Source organism: Canis lupus, chromosome 3 (assembly GCF_003254725.2).
Source record: "Canis lupus dingo isolate Sandy chromosome 3, ASM325472v2, whole genome shotgun sequence".
Taxonomy (NCBI): domain Eukaryota; kingdom Metazoa; phylum Chordata; class Mammalia; order Carnivora; family Canidae; genus Canis; species Canis lupus.
The window spans coordinates 10848243-10870552 of record NC_064245.1 but is presented as its reverse complement, the minus strand read 5'-3'; the positions used below and the strand labels follow the sequence as shown (position 1 = coordinate 10870552).

The window sequence follows — 22310 nt, the reverse complement described above, 5'->3', positions numbered from 1 at the left end:
GTGGACAGTTAGATAAATATGGATAATATGGATATGTGGCTACTGTCAGTAAAGTTGACAAAATGAAAAGGATTTAATATTTAGCTATAAGCCCACTACCATTCTGCAGGAAAAATTAAAGGAATGCCTTCTTTCTCTATATATGTATAGCTAGTTGCTTCTAAAATGACCCTCAGTGGTTTCTGCTTCCTAATATTCATGACTTTCTGAAATCCTTTCCCACTTGTTGAGGGCTGAACTTAGGGGTTTCTTCTAAAAAATGGGTTATAAGAGAAGGGATTGGATGTCACATAGAAGATTAGGTTATAAAAGACTGTGACACAAGAGAAAAAAGATGCTGGGTGTTGTTTCTGAAGATTATTTCATCATGTCAATTACATTTCTTTATCTCCTAATTTATTAGGAAGACTTTAAAAATAAAGAATAAGTGTTGATTTTCCTTTTAGAATCTGACATTTGTTTTGTTTTTGCTTGCCCTCTCTGGTTCTCTAGCATCATCATTCTGATGAAGCCCATGTGGCAAGAAACCAAGAGAGACCTCTAACCAACAGTCAGCCAGCATCTGATTTTGAAACTATCATCTTACTTACATAAGAGTGCCTTTGAGTTTTAATAATTTGTAAATTCCCTTAAGTTTTATTTTTCTTTTTTTAGAGAGAGTGAGAGAGTGTGTGGGCTGGGAGCCAGTGGGGGAGGGAAAGAGAATCTTAAGCAGGCCCCACAGCCAGTGCTGAGCCCAACGTGGGGCTTGATTTCACAATGCTGAGATTATGACATTAGCTGGAATCAAGAGTTGCATGGGTGACCAACTGAGCCATCCAGGCACCTTGTGTAAATTCCCTTAAGTTTTCTATCAGGACTTAATATTAAGCATAACTACAAAAAAGGTAAATCTTTTTTCTTTTTTAATTCTAATACATTGCATTATTTCTTTGAAATTTGATAGGATATCTACAGTGTTGAAAGAAATAATATTTAATAATCCTGTCTTAACCGTGACTTAAAAGAAAATGCTGCTAAGTTTTATATTTAAGGGTGGATTCTTGCAAATTTATATTGGATATAAATGTTTAATACACTGAGGAAGTAGATTTCTATTTCCTGTGTTCTGGGAATCATTTTTATAATATTGAAGTTGACCAAATGTCTCTCCTAAAACTAAGATGACTATTTCTTTTAATAATGAATTTTATTTATTAAGTTTAAAACTGTAAAATATTTGCATATTTTCTCTTATTTTAAATCATATAATTCAGAGCATATATTAAATCATGTGCACAGATCTATCAATGATTATCCTTAAAGAGAAAGAAATACATAATGTTTGATTTGTGTAAAGCCCTGGATTATAGAAACTCATCCTTAAGAAGCTTGAATCAGTACCATTTGGCTTCTTTACTCTGATAGTTGAGGTTCCAAAAATTCTCAAGACTGAGTTAGTTAGTATTATTAGACTCACTGGGAATTCTATAGAAAAGCATTTGCTTCTCAGCCCTGCTACATAATGAGTAACTATCTTTCATTTAGTATTTAATTTTTTTTTTTTTTTTCCTGGAGATGAAAGTTAACCCAGACAGAGTCATGTTTTCATTTGTTAAAACTGACTTGGTTCAAATATGGGAGATTAATGTAGCTAAAGAACATTAATGCAGTTAATCCACTTATTAAAAGATGGTTCTTCAAGTTTATACAGTAGCTTAGTTTCAACTTCTTAATTTCACTAGCAGAAAACAAAGCTATTTTCTTCTACTGGTAGCAATTATTACTTAGTCACTCAGCATTGCTCTAAGTAGATGGCTTAACACCTTCCTGGGGAATAGCACTCTCACATTTGCTGGGCCACACGCTATCTAGTTGCTTTTTAGAACTGGTGACTTCCTAATAATTTTGTGTAACTATGATTTTTCTCCTGATAGGAGAGTGATTGTATCTAGGTAGATATGGCAATAACCATAAAGTTTCATACTCTATGCTAATTATGCAACCTAAAAAAATGTTCCTGAGAGTTTGTACAAAAAAAATCTATAAACATAGAGAAGCAACTAGAGAATACAATTATTTGTAAATTTCCTTGGTTTTACAAACTCTTTATAGTACTCAAAATATTGCAATAAACAAGTATATTTGATAACTGATTTTAATACTAATATTCATTAAATAAAACTCTAAGAAGGCTAGACATGGTTATTCTTCTTATGATTAGGTTCCATAGTTTGAAGGAGTGAAAAGTGAATCTGACTTGTCATTAAGGAAGAAGTGAGTATTCTTAGAAGGTGTGTGGCTGCTTCTCAAGCTGAGTGTGGACCTGCAAGGGCTGACTGAGCCTGAGGCACCCTCACCCACTTCTGCATCTTATCCAACCAACTTTTGTTTGATTGCTTGCCTTGCCATGGAAGACAGGATTCTTTGCAGGACAGCTAAGGGGCACATAGGTAAAGATAGTGTATAGTTTTGGGTCTTGACATTTACCTGGGTTCCATTTTTCCCCCTTGCTTTTGACGTTGAGAACTGACAGTTTTGTTCTCTGGTTCTGCTAACATTTGTTACAAGGGTGATCTTATTTCAAGTGGGGAAAAAAGGTAGAATTATAGGATATAAAGAATAATATGACAGAAATATAAAGAACACATTCACTAATACTTTTTAATATTACCTGGCTACACTGAGGTCATTGAGAATAATGGTTAAGCTTGTGAGCTTAGAGATAAAAGTATTGGCTTGAAGCCTTAACGCTTGATTACCATGTGACTCTGAGCCAACAGCTTAGCCTCACCAACCTTTTATTTTTATCTATAAGATGTAAGTTATACCTATATTACAGAATTGTGAAAAAGGGGTATATCACATTAAAGCACTTGGTACACAAAGAGGTTGTTCATGCCTTGGCATAGCAGTGAGTCTACCAAGTTAACCCATTATAATTTAATAAGGCCCTCTTGATTCAGTTTTTTTTTTCCATTATTATTAATTACATTCTAATTTGCCCTATTGTCTTGAACCTCTGAGGTCAATGTTATTTTAACAACTTAATTCTTTGTCTTCATTGTTAATACACTGTAGAGATCCACTTTATGATATATTCTATCATAAATGGTAGAACAGTTGTATTAGTTGGCAATGCAGTTGCCAACCTACACCCTAGTATCTAATACTAACATAGTCTTATAGGCGATGACTTGTGTGCCACAATTCCGTCTTGGCTAAAACTACATAGTATTTTTGCATTAATAGAATTTTGATAACCCAGGGTGACAAAGATTTCAAAATTCTGAAACCCTTGAAAGAGATAAACTAGTACAAGTAAAAAAATAGCCATACTCTCAACCCAGCAACCTAGTTTTTGAGGAGTTCCATCAAAATCATCGGGCTAAAAGATCAAAACCAACTCAAAAGTATGAATAGTGCAAAGCTTTACAAACTTGTACAGTCACATTGAGGGTCAAATTGTTTATCATTAAAAATTTAGTCAATCTGTCATGCTCAGCATTGGGGAAGATAGCTTTTTGTTAAGGGTTATGTTCATTCTAGCTGCTGTGGCACCAAAAAAAAAAAAGGGGGTGGGTACGGGGTCAAATGTGAGGATTTATTTTTCATGCAGGTGAAGAACAAATCAGATGTTTCTGATGAGAGGGTGACTCTTGGCAAAAAGGTGATGTAGGCACTCAGATTCTCATCTCATAGGCCCATGTCTTCAACATGTGGATTCCACAGTTGCTCTGTCACAGGCCTCCTGAGCAAGGTCACTGTCAATAAAGCTGCTTGTGTCCCTGAAGAAAAGGAAGGCTGACAGCTGCAATTTCAAAGAAGGGTTTAAAATATTTTATATAATGATATATTCTCACTATATGTATGTATGTATGTTTTGTCTTTTTCTGGAGGTGTTTTACTAATTCTTCTGCTCTTTCACCCAAGCAAGATTCTTAGGTATTTTATACCTCCAATTCATCCTTGACAACTGGCTTGAAGCTATATTCTTACCAAATGACGCGGTGGAGTAATGCATATTTGAATTGCTTATTTTACTAAAAATATTTGCTAGGAGAATTTAAAATGACTAGCTGGTTCAAAGGTTTCCATTCTCGAAATTGTCCAAAGATTGTATTTAGAAAAACATATTCTCATCTGTTGGTACTAGATATTGAAGAAATATAAGATTACTTTTAAAATTGGTTAGGCTTAGACATCTTTAAGATGGAAGGAAAATACCCAGAAGCTAAGAAGCATTCTCTGTCACTAAATAAAACAAAGAGATTTGCTTGGGATGCTGTGGCTAAATAATTGGTCTCTGCTGTGACTATGGTTAAAATAAATCTTAGGAATAAGGTAATGTATTGATAGTGAAGAAGAATCTCTGACAAATATGGATGAAATAAGGATTATGGAAATCATTTTGAGGCACAGAACAGAAACTGTATGCGAGTAGTGAGATATGTTTCAATTCAGAATGTTAATTATATAATCACATTTATTTATTAGAAGTAAATTTCTAAGTAAAGCAAATCTCATGTTTATATATCCTATTGAATTAATTGCTTTGGGCCATAGCAATACTTACAAGTAAGTTTTGCTTATTTAATCTTAGTTATTTTGGTAGTAGTCTTTGTCATTCCTTCTTCCTTTTCTTGATCTTTGTCCTCAGAATGAGAGTTGTTAAACTGATGGCTTTATTGATACCCCAAGAGGAAAATGTTCATGACAATAGAGTTAGACTTAAGCAGTTTGATTGCCCCTGGGAGAGTCAGTTTGACTCCTGACAAATTAGGTAACAGATAATCTCCTGAATAGATAAGGAACGCCCTAAGGTTTTTTTTTTTTTTTAATAAGAAAAAGTACATTATGGAACTCTTCCTGTCACCTTTCAAAAAAAAAAAAAAACTTGTCAGGGGCGATACGTAATTCCAAATTTTATTTTTGAATAATTGTTTAAAGAATTTTTCCTATTTTGAATTTATAGCAAGATATGGGATTTTAGTGCTGTCCTGTGACATTTCAAACAAAGGCTGCCTTTTAAAAAAGCTTTTTTTCTGGAATGAGCAAAGATAATGATGGACATCTAGTGCTACAACACTTCCCAAGCTGTTAGAATAAGAATCACCAAGTCAGTGAATGTTCCAGGTACTTTTCTAGGTGTTGGGAATATAGTAGTGGAAAACTCCTTAGAAGTAAGGCAGAGAGAACTTTCTCCCTCCTGAACACCAAAAAGGAAATTCATTTTATAATTGGTGAATCCAACAGGGCCAGACTTCCAGCTGTAAACCTTAAACCAACAACTTAGAATGATTAACAATAAAGTCCTCATCAAGGTTGCTCACATCCAGCGTTCAATATTATTGCTCACCTTTGTTCTCCCAATTACAGTAGTGTCAACAAGCCCTCAAACAGCCATAGCCACATAGAGCAGACTTCATTCAAATTCTGGGTCTGACAATCTATGCTTTACGAAATTGTTTTCTATTATAATGGCCCCTGATACTCTTGGATACGATATTCTCTCTCTCTCTCTCTCTCTCTCTCTCTCTCTCTCATTTTGTTTTGGAAAAAAAAATACCCTCCTAAAGTGTAAAAATAGCTTGGAAAATGTCAAAAAATAAAAAGTTGGTTCCTCCGTGTTTAAAAAAAAAAAAAAAAGCCTCTTTGGGATACAGGGATGTTATGAAACAATGCAAAGCTATAAATGTGAAATGTTTTGTCAACCAAAATCACATTTCTGTGTCTTCTGAACAGTAATGAGTTTCATAGTCTGGTTGGGAAGGTCTGGAGGTCAGTGTCATTATGACAGACTTTAGAATATAAGAAATAGGAAGCAAACAAAATCTAAGTGAGAGGCCCTAAAACTGCATGTGTGTCCCTGGGTGCCAGTAGCCATGAATGGTGATTTCGTAAGCTGTATACCGCAGGACACCGAAGGAGAATTGGAGAGGAAGCAACTGAGGAAATCAAGGGCATGGTAACAGATACAGTAAGACAGAATTAAGGAATGAAGAGAGGTGAGGGAGAAATAAGAAATGTGATGGGCTTAGCAGGAGAATATTTATGATTCTGAAAGTGAGGGTAAGAAACTGACATAAAGCATTCACACCCTTACGGAGGGAGGCCCTATTGTGCTTTCATTTAAATGCTCAAAAATAGGTCATCACTTTTACATGCAATCAGATAGGATGCTGAACTCTGTAGTCAGCATTTTGTCTTCTGCTTTGAATTTATTTTAATTCTTTCTGAAGTTGAGAACTTCTATGCTTCAGTTCCCGTAGAGTGGTTTTTTTGTTTTTGTTTTTGTTTTTTTTTTAATTTCCATGTTCCAACAGAAGGATAAATAAACTACCCACAGAGATTTAGGTGAGAGAAAGGAAGACTTTATTGAGGGAAGTGGAGATTGAACATTCAAAGTATGAGTCACCTAAGAAAGGTTTGAAATCAGGAAATCACCCTCTGGCAGCCCCAGGCCAGATGATAGTGTATATAGTAGGTCCAGGCTGGAAGGGGAGCAAGGCAGCCTCTGAAATGCCCTCTCTTGATCTGTGAGTAGTCCCTAATAGTTTGTTAAATGGACGTTTTCAAGGAAATTCAGGATTTTTTTTTTTAAGATGTATGTATTTATTTATTCATGAGAGACATAAAGAGGCAGAGACATAGGCAGAGGGAGACATAGGCTCCCCATGGAGAACCTGATGTGGGACTCAGTCCTGCACCCCAGCATCTCGCCTTGAGCTGAAGGCTGATGTTCAACCCCTGAGCCACCGAGGCATCCCAAAATTCAGGATTTTTAAAATAGGTTATAACCGAAACTGATATTTTTTAATGTGACTTGATCGGTATCAGCACTTTTCAAAAACCATCTGTATAAAATTCATTTCTGCAAGTTGAGAGTGCAAGGTGTTAGGAACATGTGAATCACTGGTCTGTTTGTTAGATACAACATTAACAAGGCTACACACTGAACATTTTTATTTATTTATTTTAAAGATTGCTTTTTTGAGTAATCTCTACATTACAACTCCAAGATCAAGAGTTGGATGCTCTATCAACTGAGCCAGCCAGCCATCCCCACACTCAACATTTTTAACAGAAAAAATAAAACCACAAAAAGACATTTTAGGTAATCAGGGTAAGCAGGACATATACATATATATTATACATATATTTTTTTTGTTACTGGTTTCATGTGATTTTCTACTCCTATGTATTGTACACATTATACAATGGATCATTATTAATAAAAATATCAAAATGGAAAATGAGATCTTAAGGAAAATTAAAATTAGAGGTTGCAACTGAGTTTACTCATTTTATGTAGTGGTCATCTTTTTCATATCAGCGAATACCACCTATGTATACCTTTGTATTTACTGGTAGCATAGTTGTAGGTAAAGTTTAAGATTTCTTCATTAATGGGTAATTGTTTCCACATTAACAGCAGTGACTCCGTTTTACACCTGTCCTGGAAATCTTCTAGTACAGCTATAGGCTGTATTCAATGAGGTTTTAAAAATGTATATGTGAAGGCAAAGTATAGATAAGACTTTATTACCTGTGGACACTGAGCTTACAGTAAACACTGAATGAAAAATAAATAGGAAAAAAATGAAACAGTAATTGCTGTGAAATTACAGTAATTGTTTGGAAAAAAGACAAACTCCGTATGTTTTATTTTTTATTAGACTTCACCAAATGTTCTTCCTAGAAAGATCACACCAGTTTACCCTCCCCAAAGAGTGGTAGGGAATTTCCTTTTTCTCCATATGCTATCAGTCACTATCAACGGTTTTACTCATCTAATAATTTTGACTGTATGTTCATGTTTTAAGTCATTTGTGTTTCTCTGTGAATTGTTTCTTCATATATTTTTTGTCCATATCTCTATGGCTTCAGTTGTTCTGAAATGAGAGGTGCTTATTTATAACAGATATTAATCCTTTTCGTTTTATATATGACAAATCTTTTTTGTTACATAAAAAAAAGTTTTCCTCTCCATATGACCTCTGTGAGCTATCTTCTGTATTTTTAGCCTACTCAATTAGCCCTATGCTAACCATGTGTTTACACTGAATTTAACACTTGAATACTGGACATTTAAAAAAGAAAGATGGACTTCAGTGGATATCTGGACAAAGTGGAAAAGTAACACATGTTCTCCATGACTCAGTCTTTCATTGTCTATCCTAGGGTCTTGTGAAAGATCCCTGTGCAGATGTTTGCCCCCTCTCAGGGTGTAGGTGTATTATGGGAAACCTCAACCTGGTGATTTTTGTAAGACTTTGATCCCCATTCTCCACATATCAAGAGAGCTATAGAAATAAGAGTCCTCATTTTAAAGGGATGTATGTATGTCTAGTTTTCCAAGACAAAGGCTCCGATGTCTTTGTGCTTGTTTCTGCTTTCCCTATAACCTATTTTTGTCTATCACAGTACAACTGTTAGCAGTCTTTATCTTCCAGACATTGTTGCATTAGAGGGGTCTTAGTTTTAATTGGCTTTTACTTTTGAGATTCAGTGAGAGAGGGTACTCTGCTACTGACATAAATATTAGCTATTGTTGAGATACTGTGCTTATATTGCCTCAAAGTATAAACCCAAAGAATTGAGCACCTGGGTGGCTCAGTGGTTGAGCATCTGCCTTTGGCTCATGTTGTGATCCTGGGGTCCTGGGATCGAGTCCTACATCGGGACTGCTTATCCCTCTGCCTATGTCTCTGCTTCTCTCTCTCTGTCTCTCATGAATAAATAAATAAAATCTTAAAAAAAATAAATCAGGAGAATTTTGTATAGATTACCAAAACTCGGCTAGAAGAATGTTCTTAGGTATTAAACCTCTCTTTCTATATAAGGTAAGAAATTGAGTCTATAATAGGCTCCTGCTTTATGATAGAAATCTACTAAAATTACATTAGATTTAGTTGGTTGGTTCATTCATGGCATAGATGAGGACAAAGAATAAAGCTTTTCCTGTAACTGAGAAAGATGAGGAGTTTTGGGGCTTCATTGTTGTACCCTGTCATTTTCTTTTCTTTCTTTTTTTTTTTTTTTTGCTATTCTCTGATGCCTTTCATTGGTCAACTGCAGACAAAGAATATTTAGGTTGCCTATACATTACTACATTATATTATTGTAGCACATTTAAGAATAAAATTTTCTCTTGCAATATTTATTGAACTCTTCTGCAGATAATACTCACATCATCTAAAAAGTATTACACAGAAAACCCTGTGTATCAGAGACAGGCAGGGGATACTTTTGATATTTTCTTAACAAAATTGTTCTAACTATTGTATAACTATTTATTTTCTGTGTAAATATTTTACATTTCAAAGTGTTCAATGTCTTCTATTTCATCTTCCAAATACTGGATTAGATATATTTTGCCCTCTACAGAAGATAATAATCTGTTACAATCACAAAGCCTTGAGAGAGATTTTTAGAATGCTCTTTCATTCAGGACATAAGGTAAGTCTGGAAATTTTATAAAAATTAAGTTAACAATCTCTAGCACCAATACAAAAGGTAGTAAGAAGCCAAAGTTAATGTGGTGTACACTAGGAACAATACAATAAAAAGAATTGTTGAGAGCCACTCAAAATTGGATGAGTTAGCTGTAGATCACGAAGAAGGTACCAAGTTCAAAAGGTGAAATGTTATTATGGAAACTGATAGACATTGACGTAGGCGAGCCAGTTCCAATTTTGTTTGATGCTTATTACTGTACTTGATACTTTCTTTGCATTCAAAGTCAGCTCATGAAACTGTCGACCTTTTTTGGTAGTGCTATTTTCACTGAGCTTTTGAGAATTAGATTCTCAACATTTTCTGATCACGTACAATGTCATTTAGTAATATGTAAATAAAGTTCCTGTTTGAGGAGGACATCTCTAATACATTTTGAGTCTTGGCAAAAGGCATCTTTGGTGATTTAGCAAAAAGAAGCCTAATTTTTTGGTTCGCATTCTCATATTCTCTTCAGAAATGGTCATTTTATCAGTATCAACTAATCTCTCAGAGAATATTTATAGAACTAAAACACTTAGAGAATGGTTATATTGTAATCTTTCATAGTTTTATTTCCAGGAAGACAAAAGGATGAGTATCCATTGGTTAAATAAGCAAACAAGTGAATGAGAGGCCTTGTGTTAGCACCCACTCTAGAACGAGTCAATGTCATTTTATCACACATTTAGGAAATGATGGTTAGGTGATTAGGTATTGTATGTGCAAGCACAGTAGTGGGGACATTTGCTTTTCTAAATACATATTAAGTCAGGGTTTACTTAACAGAAGTGATGATGCCTCAAATCACAGAAAAGAGCAAATACAGCAAAAAGGAAAAGATAAGTTTGGACAACTGGGAGTTGACTTACAGAATGAAAAGTGCGTCTCGTGACCTTATCTTGGTCAGCCACATTACAATTCTAAAGATCCAGCTGTACCAATTAAGACAGACTTCATTTTGTTCTTCGTATCTGCAGAAGAGTTGACTTAGCTTCCCTTACTACTGCAGAGCTTGGAGAGTTCTAGTTACCCATCATGTTCTGTTCAGGACCTCAGTGCTCCTGTGGTCCTGTTCCCTGAATGAGTAGAAATGCTACTTACAATTTGTTCTGAAGTTCCTGAAACTAAAGTGAAACCAGCTAACATGACCCAGGTTTATTAGATAATAATGCAATAATTAGTTGGAAAAATTATTTCACAGTTGTTTTTAAAATTTTTTGAGCATTAAAAAGATGATGTGAAAAAAATAAAAAAACAAAACAAAACAAGAAGATGGTATGAGATGAGGTACCCCTTGCTTTAATTATTTCACTTATCTTAACAGCAGTTCTGTGAGGTAGGTAGATTATTACCTCCACTTTATTGGCGAAACTGAAACTTAGAAGATGAAATACTTTGCCCAAGATTACCTGTCAAGTAAATATTCGAGTGGTAGTTCAATCCAAGATCTCCCTTACACTGAAGCCTGTGATCATAACCTCTATAATTTCTGATCTATTTTTCTATTTAGCAGACAGAAGTCCATTTTCTATGAAAGGCAATTTATTGTTCATAAGCCTGATGCTATTTTCTTTTTTTGGTGCTGGAGCATTTTTGCTGTTGAAGGTGAATTAAGGATTGACAGGAATCTCAGCTGCTCTGTTGGCAGTTCCTCAGGGTAGAGAGGAGGGAGCAGCTGCAGTTTGTAGTGCGGAATCCCCCAGTTCGTTCCCAAGATGGAGCCCAGCGGGGAGGGGACGAAGGAAACCATACATTGGTCACATATTGGGGAGGCCGGGAGACAGGAACTCAACAAATGTCCTTTCCTCAATCTGTGTGTCCTAAGCCACTTTCTTTTGCTACACTGATTCTTATCTTCATTTTAAGTGTATTTTAATCAGGACAGTGATGATAATTACACAGTATTGTGATTGTGGACCATTTGGACAAATTTTAATTGAAAAATACTGATCAGAAGGCAATCTGTGATTCAGGGAGGAAGACAACCCATTAAAGAGCTAGGTTTCTAAAATGAGGAAGGTGCAGGTCAGAAACTGGAGGTCAGCAAGGATGTGAAGAGCTACAGGAGGACCTTACTGAAGAGTCATAGTGAAAGAGAGACCATCATGGTAGAGGGGAAGGGAGGGAAGGATATGGTGGGGTGGGAGAGAATTAGGCAACAGAAATCAGGAAGAGGAGTACCATAGCTTACACTCTTTCAAGAAAAGACTGAAGATACAGGAGAACCTGAAGTAATATGTTTGAACACAATTAGAGCCAGAGTTGCCCTCCCCATAGTTTACTAGCCACTCATCTTGTCAAAGGGAACCTTACTTTATTGTAATAGTATTATCATTAATAAAAACCATGTTCAAATGAAAGAAAATGTAGTAAAAAGTCATCAGTCATCTCACTAATGTAGGGTAGAATTTATTCAGTCTTGTGTCACAGAAAAAAGATGGTGGAAAGTAGAGGAATATGAATAAAAGTGGGAATGTGAACTTGGACTCTTGAGGACTTAAAGCTTACCTGGCCGCTTGTTCTCCTGACTTGAGTCAAGCCAGTGTCACCAACCTGGTCACGTTGAGCAAATACATGTAGTTCGATAACTGCCTTTGCATTGTCTTGTTGGGTCTACGGGTCCCCATCACTGCTTGGAAAAGAAAACCAGAATTCCCTGGACTGGAACAGGCTCATTCTTCTCGTATGTGTGTAAAGGTTGCAAACAGGGTGTGCAGGCTGCTCCTACCCAACCATGAGAGGTGGGCCTGTAAGATGCGTCTCCTTTGTGATTTCTGCCTTTCTGCCGAATGTGCCACGTGCCCTCTGTATTCTCTTTGTAGTTTAATTTATGTTATCAAAAGACATTTGGGATATTCCGGGGGAATAAAAGTGTAACCAAATATGTGACAAAATTAAAAAGTGAATTAAATTCTCATTAAGAGACTTGAATTATAAACAAGTGCCGTTGTACCCAGGGATCATGACTGCTTTGTCTTGGTTAATGAGTCTTTCTTGACATGCTTGTTTTTCCCTTTCTCTACTTCCTTGCATCAGATAGGAGATGCTTTCAGTTTGAAATCACTTGTGGTTGCGGGCTCCGTCCTTGTCTGTATGGCCACAATGCACACCATTTTTCAGGCGGGATTAATTCCCTTGGTGTAGAACAGGACTGTCTAAAAGTAATGCTACTTCATATACAAAATAACTGTGGCATTTGTTGGTACTTGGGAGTAAGAAGCACCCCCTGGCAAGATTGTTGAACGCTGTGGCTGATGAAGGCTTCTGAATGCTTCACCTTGAATCTCTGGGAGACACCCATATACCTACCAAGAGCTGAACAAATGAATGTGCTTAATTTGATTTCTTCTCTAAGAAATTGTGATGCCTGTTGACAGGGAGTGGGCCTCCTGTTGCTCTTTCAACTGGTAGAAGACTAGAAGGCTCCTTATTTCTGTCTGCTTCTGCAACAGTCTGGTCCCTTGTGCTGTCAGCAATTGTTAGGTGTGGAGGTTCTGTTGAGGAGAAGGTGAAAACCCTGTCAGCCATGGATGGGGGGAGAGCAAGGGAGGAGGAGAGGAGAAAGAGAGAGAATGTTTTAACCAGATGAAAAAGGAATGCTTAGTGGGACAGAAGGTTGAAATGTAAGTGAATAAATACAGGAGGAAGAAGCAAAACATGACTTTCTCCATGGTAGGCTGCAAAGATAAAGGTAAATGTCCGCCAGAAAGTTCTGGTCCTTTGGATTGAGGATGCAGAATGGCCTTCGGGGAATATATCAAATTCTTCAAAGGCTGTTCTGTTCCGAATACCAGACAGGCACGCCAGATAGGGGCCTTCAGAAGTGCTCAGAAAAGATGAAGTCGGGAGCTGCCAACAGAGATGTCTGTGAAGGCCATGCTGATGAGTGACTCATCTTAACCAATTCTGCCCACAGTATTTGTCTTCTTTCAGTTCAGTTGGTGAAAGGTGAAGATACCAAAATTCACATACACAAATTTCAAAAACTTAATTTTTGCCTTCCTATGGTCTTGGCCTGTGTTTTGGCCTGGTCGATGATCCATCCTGACCTGCACCCTGGTGGTGTGACCTCCCCGCCTAAGATGTCTCACTAACAGCCCAGAGTTTTAGGATCACTGTGTATGGATTGAATTCTCTCGGGCATAAACTCTTTTAAATGAAGTCACTTGGGGTGAAAAATAAATTACTTGTTATTAGAACTCATTCTCCCTTACTGTTTGCCTTTCTCGGGCTGTCACATTTTACTTTATACTTACTGGTTTTACTCGTAGCAATCACACAGTGTGCCTTTTGCCAGAGGACAAGCTAATTCACCACTTAAACACATTCCTCGGTCAATTTATATATATATATATATATATAATATATAAATTTTAATCCCTAAGCCACAGAACACCCAGCCCAACTCTTTAGGTGGTTTAAGGGAGTCCTAGGAAACAGTGACGAGGAAGGTGTTACTGTTGTCTGCTTCATCAGTTGTTACAGCTATTACTTCAATTATTGGAAATACTAAGCAATAGCACCTGCCACTATTTGACTAATGCTGTGGAAATTGGTGATACTCTTGGGTGCTTTTGTCTTTATAAGGAAAACTATTTGATAAAAACATCATGAAAGTAAGAATTAGTTGAGAAGACACAGTATTATTATTTCTTAGTATATATACCGTGTATTATTAAGCCTGTGGTTTAATGCTCGAAATCAACAAAACTTTGTAGGTGCCAGGTCATTTTGTTTTAGAAGTAAAACTCTTAAATTGCTGAGAAACCTGACTCCTCTCTTTTTGCACATGTATTAATTTAGTGGAACCTCAGAGGTACTTAAGTCTGGAAAGTGGATGGTGAGTCTGATTATAGAGTAATAACGCCAGTTTATAGAAAGGAATCATGCTAGAATTGGTAAACCCAGAATAATTTTACCTTTGGAGGCAATATACCTACCTGCTAGCAGTGTTGAGAAACTATAATCTATCTTATCATGTATTAACTGTGGTTTAAAAATTATCTTTTGTGGGATGCCTGATGGCTTGGTCAGTTAAGTGCCCCCCCCCCCCACTTGATTTCGGGTCAGGTCATGATCTCAGGGTCCTGGGATGGAGCCCTGTGTTAGGCTCCACGCTCAGTGGGGAATCTTCTCGAGGATTCTTTCCATCTCCCTCTGTCCATTCCCCATTCTCTCTCCTTCTCTCTTTCTCTCAAATAAGTAAATCTTTAAAAAATAATAAAAATAATAAATAAAAATTGTCTTTTGAGCCAGAACATGTGTCACACAAGAAAACCATTTTTATTTTATTTTTATTTATTTATTTTTTTAAGAAAACTGTTTTTAGTGCATCATAGGCATATCTGGGATTTTACCCCAGATAATTAATGCTGTGCTTATTGTCAAGCTTTGTTTCTAAATGGTCTGGCTATTTTTAAATACTACATTTTCTTTCAGAGTGAGTGAAGGCACTAGAAAATTAAAAGAGGGATTTCAAATGTATTTTGTTAATGGTCTTTCAGATAGTATATAAGTTACTATTAGGAAGGATGATGTACTTCCTAATATATGAGGGTATGAGGTTTTGTGTAAGTCTCATTACTAATGATTCATAAAGATTACATATGCATTTTGCTGGCCTTAAAGAGAGGCTGAATTCCAGGGCTTTTCTGTTGACTATTAAAATGCAAAAGTTGAGTGAAGGTAAGGTCTCTACAAAAGCAAAAGCAAACCAAACCAAAACCATACAAACAGCCTCATAAGAAAAAATAGAGTAAAATATCTTATTATCTCCTATTTTATTTCCTTTGTATCTTCCCTGTAGAGTCTCATGAGAGAATGTCTGGGAGAAATGATGCTGAGGAGAGTATAGGGCTGGGTAGAGTACTTTATGAAAAAGTGCTCTATGAAAAGTACTTTATGAAGAAAGGATAGTGTCTCACATCTAATTTCTTGCCAAGCAGTATTAAACTCTAAAATATGTGTAGAAAAGTCTGAGTTAAGATTTACTCAAGATAATATATTAAAGTGTCAAATAAAAAAAAATAAAGTGTCAAATTACTCTAAGTCTTCTGTTATATTTTCACTACCTTTGGTTTGCTGCTGTAGGTTTCTTTTTTGGTTGTTTTTTTGTTTTTGTTTTTTTGTGGTTGTTTTCTGCTTCCTTGATTAACCAGCTCTTGAGGAAAGGGGTTTGGGCAAAAGTAGTCACATGTCCCTCAATATGAATGCTCAAAGGGTCTTCACCATCCAGAAACAAAGTAAATATATGTGAACATGGCAGAAAACTTTTTTTTTTTTTTTTTTAGAATTGAAAAAGGACAGAGTGTCTTAGTATGTATTTTTTGAGGGACCTTTTGAGGTTTTGAAGTATTACTGAATGATTGACTATATATATTGACTATATACATATATATAATATATATAATATAACTATATAATATATGTAACATATATATAATATATATAATATATATAATATATATAATATATATCCAAAAAGAGAGAGGGAAACAAACTGTAAGTCACTCTAAGGATAAGAGAACAAATTGAGGGTTGATGGAGGGATGGGGTTGGGATATGGGCTAAATGGGAAGGGAAGAGGGCACCTGTGATGGACACTGGGGTGTTGCATGTTGGCAATGAGTCACTGAATTCTACTCCAGAAACCAATATTACAGTGTATGTCAATTAACAACATTTAAATTAAAAAAAAAATCATCAAACAATTTAATGTGGTGTTCAAATACTAAAATATTCCTTGGGTGATGGCTTTAGAAGAACTTGGATTTTAGTTTAATATTTTACATTTAGAATATAAAATAACTAGAATGTGTTCCAGACACTTGGAGTAGCCTAACTAGTAACCTCAGAATCACCAATACAATACTTCTACAATACTTATATTGTCAAAAGATGATTACTGCACAGAGTAAATTGTTTGATGTTCATAAAACATCACAATAAATGATATGTCCTGATAGGGAATTCAATGCATATATTTTTTAAAAACCTGTGAACTAAACAAAGATGAGTTTCTCATTTCCCATTTTATACTGGAACAAATATGACCATCCAAAGAATCAGTTTCAGCATGATAACTTGCTAAGGGAATTGGAAGCAAATGCTAGATTTGTGTTTCTTAAAGTGTTCTGGACTATTACTGTCCCTGGAAATATTTAAGAAGTCTGTGTCAATATTCTAGTTACAGAAGAAAAGATAATTAAACATTTTAAACATGCATTTCAAATTTGATTGATTTTCACAGAAATTATTGAACATTTTAAATTACTTCTGTAGAGTGACTATGCATTAATCTTCTATACGAGATAATACATTCACAAGGTTGTAACTGGTTAATATAATTTTATATCATTTGTATATTAATGTTGTGGTTGGCTAAATTTTATTTTTTATTTTTATAAGACTGTCCTTTCGTCTTTCTTATGCTATCTCATAACTAAAATGTGACTTTAGGTGCAGTGAAACCCCTTATAAATTTTACACATAATTTTCAACAGATGACTTGATATTCGAGAATACACAGATTTTCATAAACACGTGGCATATTGGGGGTTCTTCCACTTTGTAGGCTTCAAGCTTTATGTAATACAACTTGTTCTATATATATTTTTATTTTTTTTTATTATAGGAAGAACATTTACCATGAGACACAACCTCTTAAAACATTTAAAAAGATATTTGAGGGAGAGAGAGCCTGCTCATGGGCAAGGGGAGGGACAGAGGGACAAGTAGACTCCCCACTGAGCAGGGAGCTAGGAGGGCTCAGAGAGGCTAGGCTGGATCTCAGGACCTTGAGATCATGACTTGAGATGAAGTCAGGTGCTTAACCAACTGAGCCACCTAGGTGACCTCTCTGAACACATTTTTAAGTACACAGTATAGTCCCAGCATTCTATAGCAGACCACTAGAGCTCATGCCATGTAGCTGAAACTTCATAGACTTAAAACTAAAATTTACATACTTGAAACAGCAACTCCCTGTTTTCCCCACCCCCCAGTGTCTGGCAACCACCATTCTGTAAGTTTGACTATTTAAGTTACCTCAGGAGAGTGGAATCATCTTATTTGTCTCTCCATCTTATTTCATTTAGCGTAAAGTGTTCCAATTTCCCCACATCCTGGCCAACACTTTTATCTTTTTTTTGTAATAGCCATTTTAACAGATAATGAGGTAATATCTCACTGTGATTTTGATTTGCATTTCCTGGATTAGTAGTGATGGAGAGTATCTTTTCATATAGGCGTTGGCAAGTTGTATGTCTTTCGTAGAGAGCCTGGGCCTATTCAAATCCTTGGCCCAGTATTTAAAGGGTCTATTTGATGTTTGCTGTTGAGTTGTAAGAGTTCCTGAAATATTTTGGATCTAGTAATTTCTCCTAAGATGTATGATTTTGAAAGTTTTCTTTAATAGCTTATTAATTTTTAGAGATTTTATTTATTTGAGTGAGAGTGAGAGAGTGAGCTGGAGAGAGAGCACAAGCAGGGGGGAGCAGCAGGCAGAGGAGATAGAGAAGCAGATTCCTCACTGAGCAGGGAGCCCAATGAGGCACTCAATCCCAAGACCCTGAGATCATGACCTGAGCAGAAGGCAGATGTTTATCTGACTGAGCCACCCAGGCTCCCCTAGCTTGTCCTTTTACTCTGTTGATGGTTTCCCTTGCTTTGAGAAGGTTTTTAGTTTGATAAAACCCCACTTGTCTATTTTTTTTTTTTTGCTTTTGTGGCCAGTGCTTTTGGTGTCTTGCCTAAAAAGTTCATTACCAAGCCCAATGTCTTGAAGCTTTTCCTCTGTTTTGTTCTAAGATATTTTACAGTATCAGGTTGTACATTGAAATCTTTAATTCATTTTGACTTGATTGTTGTGTACAGTACAAGGATCAATTTCACTCTTTTGCCTGTGGATATCTACTCTTCCTAGCACCACTTGTTGAAAAGCCTGTCCTTTCCTCATGAAGTATTTTTCGCACCCCTGTCAAAGATTAGTTAACAGTATACGTGAGTTGGTTTCTGGGCTCTCTCTTTTGTCCCGTTGGTCTATGTGCCTGTCTGTATGCCACTACCATAACTGTTTTCATTACTGAAGCTTATTGTTTTGTTGTACTGTGGTACACAAAAATGTCAAAACTGCTCAGAAGGAATCCTTGAACCACAAAAGAACTGATGACAATGGTACATTTTGCAACTAAAACTTAGAATAACATTTATAGTGAAATTAAGGAAGAGTCCATTACAAATACAATACAAATACAATACAAATACATACAAATCTCTTTGTTAGGGGAATCGGTATAAAATTTCTGGTATGGTATTTTGGCAAAAAATAGTCAAAAAGATAAATAGTAAGTGGTTAAGAAAATAGTACATTCTTGTTGTGTTATACAAGTTTGTTAGCTTGTAGTATCTTTGTCCCAAGTCCTGAGAGCACAGGCTGTATAACATGTTGTTAAAAGAATAAAGTCTTATGAGCCACTAAAACTTTGCATCATAGAAAGCACAGTGAGTTTTGGTAAACCCATTAACTTGTCTTTTAGAACAAGTGCAAAGGAAAGAAATTTCCTGTTTTAGCTGTATATTGTCCTTCAAAGTTTCGCTTTTAATAAACACAGCTACAAGTTACAATATTTTCAGGAAGATTAAAAAATAGAGAAAATGATGTGATAAAAATAGGACATTTCATGAACATTCTTTAAAGGCCAATTTGGATTCACTCAAAGATAAAAGGATACTATGAGTCTCTGCTTTCATCTTACCTTCTAGAGTCTGCATCAAAAGTAGAGGTCAGGGAGTGGGCTAGAAGATAGTGGTTAAGGTATACATTGCTGGGTACAAAATGGGACTGCGTGGCTTTTAAAAGCCATACAGGACAGAATAGGTGTCATTCACAGATGCATCTCTTGCTGATGATTCATTCTGGAAACAAAGAATGAAGTTTGAGTGTATGATTATACTGTAGTCCCTGATAGGATAGCTGTTCAATATGTTTGTGGAGGAATGAGTAGCGAGAACATGGCTACTTTTCCATCCAAAGGATCATAGCCAAGGGGCAAGTTGATCACATGAGTTGATGAATTGGCAGATGATGGCTGATTTGTCTGACTCCAGTGCCATTAGCCTTAACCACTGTGTTTGGAGTGACAGCAGTAAAACATACAAAAAGGAGCAACAGAATAATTAGGCTATTATCTTGCCAAGGACACCAGAATTTAATTTTGGAGGAAAATAAAGTTTCATGTTTTTAAAAATTGGAAAAGTTGTAGAATAAAGCCTGCATCCAGCCTGCAGTTGTGATAAAATATAAATATCAAGCCAAAGAAGCTCCTGCTTTCAAATCTTACTACAAGAAGAAACACTGATTATATCAAGACTTCCTTTCCTCTCTCTCATTTACATTCTTTGAAAGACTTTGTATAACAATGAAGATCTAACATATCACCATGACATTTTTTTGAGGTATTTGTTTTTTCAAACGATTAGGAAAATAATTACGATGCAGCATTATGATTTAATGGGATAACATTTAAATTCTATGCTTTCAGACAATGAAGAAAATATATTTTCTCCTTTTATTACCAAATATTTTTTGTAAAACTTAGGAGTTAGAATGTGCTGTCTTAGGTAAAAGAAGTAAAATGAGGAAACTTTACTTCATCTGAGATACTTAATCAAAAATGCATATCTCAACCCTTTCTGAGTCCTACCCTGAGAATCCTGATTTGGTAGGTTTAGAGGAGGGCCGGGTCTGCTGTACACAGAAAAAAAATTCACTAAGATCTGTTTTTAGTTATGAACCACTAGAGGAGATGATTCCAAAATGTCATTATAGCTATAATACTGCAATACTGTCACCTTCAGATACAATTGTAAAGCTTAACATCTTTTTATATGAGTAATATATCTTTAAACCTATATTTACTCCCCATATCTATCCTTCAATTTTTTCACCTCTTCTGCCTCTACTTCTAATTAAATTATGTATTATTTACAGCCATGTGATTATATTAATAGAATTTTGGTAACAAGTATGTGTGTATATACATATCCATATACATACAATACATACATATACAAACATATGCATTCACTTAACACAAGAAATTCTGTATCATTCACATTATATTATTTATCCTTTGGTCTAATGACAAAATGAAAAAGGAAAATGCTCATTTATTATGCCTGGTGCTGAAGGTGCTGAAAGATATGTCAAGGTATTTCAAGGGATATATGGGGAAAACACAACCTTCCGATCACATGTTCAAAATTGAAAATGTTATCTGTGTCGAGGCTTAGGTAGTATGAACCCGAATTGAAATATTGCCATCTTTATTAAAATACTTCTCACCTACCAGGCATAATATAATAATCTTTTAATATAATCATTTCTTACCTTAGGAATATGTTGTAAGTCCTTCTTTCATCACTACTTCTTAATACTTGCTCTATTCTGATGTGTTCTTTGAGTAAGCCACCAACCATGTAATCGAGAATTCTAATAATATTCTGCAGGCATATTACTTTACTTCTATAATTTACTGTCAATAGCTTGGTTCTTTATGCATAAATATAATACATAAATTACTCATTTTAGTGCTATACTAAAACAGCTTAATAATGGCATAACTAGATATTTTCCATACAAAGCACTTAAGGATCCTGGAGATTAGTTTACACTTTTCACCTTCTTCCTGTGTATGTTCATATGCCTACAGTGATGTTCAGTCTTTTCAGATAACCTTTTCTTAAATAATTTCTGTCTAATCTTTTAAATGCAGGTCTTGTAGAATAGCAGGCTATAGTGCAATTTTACCAGACATCTTAATGATACCACAGTTATTAATAACTTTGTGTCTCCTATTCCTCTTAGAATCCTAAACAACAGGGAGAGGACTTTGAATAATCCAATTCATACCATTTTCCTTTCTGTAAACAACTACAATCTCCATGAAATCTTGGAGGATAATATGAGGATGAAAGAAAAAGACAAGTATGTGCTGTTTATAGGATATAAAAAGAACTTACATCTTTATGATGAGTTGCAGATTTTCTATATAAAGATCTATCTGGCAGTTTTGAAGGATGAATAAAATGTTAAATCTTAAAATAATATTAAAAATCTTAATTCATTTTGCTGAAATAATCTTATACAAATAATATTTCAGGTTGATAGACTTTTTATTTAATTATGAGTGAAACCAGTTTTTATTTCATCTTAACCTCATCTCCCTCAAAATTCTGTTCAAGGATGATCAAATATCATTAGGCATGTCCAGCTCTTTTATGTTCCCTACCTTGTTTAAATGATCAATTTTAGAAATATCGTCAGTAAGAGATTGCTTCAAGCCTGCTGACTCACTTTGTGATTGATGATACTAGAAATGCTGATATTTTTATTCACTATTTCACCTCTTCATGCACCACTGAGGTTGTTTGAATTATATAAATCCTCATCACTGGTAGTGGAAACACTTTGAAATCAATGAAGTGTTTCTACGATCTCTTTTCCATTCTCTTACTATTAATAATAGCTTTGTTTTCTAATGGGCTCAAAATGGTGTGTGTTGGACCATGTCATAGAAGTCTTTATCACTGTCAAGTGTTTCTACCTTAGCAAATGGTTGGTTTCCTGGATTTGGAACCTGGCTCTATCTGTTCCTTACCATGTGATGCTGGAGAAGCATTTCTACCTTTTGTTTCTTAATCTGGAAAAATGGGAACTGTAGCGATACTAATGTCAAAAGGAGATTGTGAAGATTAAATAAATTATAGGTACAGAGGTCTTAGAATATACCTGATACAGTTCTCAATGATGTATGCCTTAAAGATGGTTC

At 35.4% G+C, this 22310-nt stretch overlaps 1 long non-coding RNA gene across 1 annotated transcript in view; it reads left to right on the top strand.

Annotated features, from left to right (window-relative positions):
• Positions 1–785: 785 nt before the first annotated feature.
• The window catches only part of LOC112653614 (uncharacterized), a 34607-nt gene continuing 13082 nt past the window's right edge, over positions 786–22310 (top strand). Inside the window, exons 1-3 of the long non-coding RNA XR_003132303.3 lie at positions 786–887; positions 2204–2432; positions 21347–21466. This is a non-coding gene — a long non-coding RNA (uncharacterized LOC112653614). The remainder of the gene's footprint in view (positions 888–2203; positions 2433–21346; positions 21467–22310) is intronic.